The following is a 2,695-nucleotide window of genomic DNA, read 5'->3' on the forward strand; positions in this document are numbered from 1 at the left end:
GGGGGGGGGAACGCCTCCAACAAACAAAACAACACAAAACAAAAAAGTTGTAATGAAGTATCTAGTTTTACATGACATGTTCTACGAATTATGTGTGAGGTAGCGTGGTGGAATCAGGCTCTCGTCAATTTTTGGGCATGTAGAGTTATTTGCATCATCTTAAAGCTTGTTCACTTTTCTTCATTTGGGTGAAAAAAATATCCGTTTATCTTGAATACACGTTGAGATATTTGCAAATGAAGGAAGTGAGTGTCACCTGTTTTCAGATGTAAGATTAGTGAGAAAATGGCCGCCAAAGATTAATTATTTCCTTAGCTTAAGAGTCCGTGGTAACTGAAAATTTACATTTTTGTGCCTTTAATCAACGCATTTCAGAAAATTCCATACAGAAATGAGTCCTTTAATGGGCATGAAAGGTGTTGAGTTAAAAAAAACAAAAATTTGATAAAAATTTACAAACCTGCAGAAAAATGCAAGTTTCTTCACTTTGGTTATTTTGACGAGAGCCTGATTCCACCACGCTGCCTCACAATTACTCGCCACACAATCAGGACACGGGACAGAGGGAAAAAAACCCTCCACCAAACAAAACAAAACAAAAAAAGTTGTAATGAAGTATCTAGTTTTACATGACACGTTCTATGAATTATTTCATCAAAGCTAGGGTTCTGTACTTTGTCCACAGATCTTTGGTCTATTTAGGTAAAATAACGGCGTGCATGATAATTTGGAAAATCTCCAAAACGTTGGCCACATTGTCTAGACAGACGAAGGTCACGGAAAGAAGTGTGGCAAACTCCTGATTTAGAAGAATTGCGTGAGGCGAGATGAGATGGAAGGGGTGTAGTCTTGGCGTTACTTTCAAACAGTAGGCTAATTAATGGCGTGACGATCTGTTCGGAATCTGCCTGTTTTGTAAAGTCGTCATACTCAAACTGAGTTTGTTTTAGACTCCTGATTTTCTTTTAAACAAGAAAGTTGGAGAATCTATAAAACTACCCCCCCCCCACCAAAACAACCCCCCCCCCCAAAAAAAAAATCCCCCATCCCTTAAAAAAACACAACAAAAGGATAAAAGCCCCCCCCCCTTTTTTCCCCATCAATACAAGACAGGAAAAGCACGGAAGAAATAGCATCCAAATGACGATACAGCTGAATACCCACAATTTTATAGATTCTGAATAGGATGTATTGAACTCAAGTTGTGTTTTTTTTTATTTCTTTCATTCATTTATTTCGCTTTTATTCAAATAGAATGTTTATTTTAAAGTTTATCGTACGTATAAAACATCATAAGACGAGCTATAACAATAGCTCAACAATAGTTCCTATAAATGAAGAGAGAGAGAGAGAGAGAGAGAGAGAGAGAGAGAGAGAGAGAGAGAGAGAGAGAGAGGAGGAGGAGGAGGAGAGACAGACAGACAGACATACATACAGACAGACAGACAGACAAACAGAGAGACAGAGGAAAAGAGAGACAGAGGGAGAAAGAGAGAGAGAGAAGAAAGAGAGGGATAGAGAGCGAGCGAGCGATAGAGAGAGAGAGAGAAAGAGAGAAAGAGAGAGAGAGAGAGAGAGAGAGAGAGAGAGAGAGAGAGAGAGAGAGAGAGAGAGACAAACAGGTTTACAAAAAGAAGGTATCTAATAGGTTTATTATATTGATATGAATGGCTGTATATATTTGGATGTTTGCGATGAACCGACAAAAAGAGGGGATGGGGGTTTAATGAGAATCGGTGACAAGCTTATATGAGTGCGTTCGATATTATTCTGCTCAAAATCACAGATGTCACTATCAAAATACTCATTAGTCTGAGATGTTCGAATTTGCATCCTCCTGTTGGTTGATGTGCCTCTCTTTCCTCTTATTTAAGAAAGAGAGAGAGAGAGCGGAGAGAGAGAGAGAGAGAGAGAGAGAGAGAGAGAGAGAGAGAGAGAGAGAGACAGACAGACAGACAGACAGACAGACAGACAGACAGACAGACAGACAGACAGACAAACAGACAGACAGACAGACAGACAGACAGACAGACAGACAGACAGACAGACAGACAGAGACAGCGACAGAGACAGAGACAGAGACTCTTTCCTCTTATTTAAGGGATAGGGGATTTTTAAAAAATTTTAATTAAAAAAAAAAAAAATGTTTTTTTTTTTTGGGGGGGGGGTATTCGGATATTTAAAGATTCTCCAACCTTCTTGTTTAAAAGAAAAATCAGGTGTCTAAAACAAACTCAGTATGAGTGAAACAAAACTAGACTCTCACGCTCCAGTGTGTCATATTCTCTGTTGATGCTATACACACACTGCCACACACGCCTTCTCTGTCTCTGTCTCTGTCTCTGTCTCTGTGTCTGTCTCTGTCTCTGTCTCTGTCTCTGTCTCTCTCTCTCTCTCTCTCTCTCTCTCTCTCTCTCTCTCTCTCTCTCTCTCTCTCTCTGTGTGTGTGTGTGTGTGTCTCTCTCTCTCTCTCTCTTTCTTTCGTTCTCTCTCTCTCATATCTCTCTCAATCTATCAATCTCTGAGTAGAGAAAGAGAGTAAGTAAGAAAAAAGAGTGAGATGGAGAGATAGAGAAAGAGATGAAGAAAGAGAGAGAGAGAGAAAGAGAAAGATATATATATATATATATATATATATATATATATATATATATATATATATATATATATATATATATATATATATATATATATA

Source organism: Aplysia californica, unplaced genomic scaffold (genome assembly GCF_000002075.1).
Source record: "Aplysia californica isolate F4 #8 unplaced genomic scaffold, AplCal3.0 scaffold00094, whole genome shotgun sequence".
Lineage (NCBI taxonomy): Eukaryota > Metazoa > Mollusca > Gastropoda > Aplysiida > Aplysiidae > Aplysia > Aplysia californica.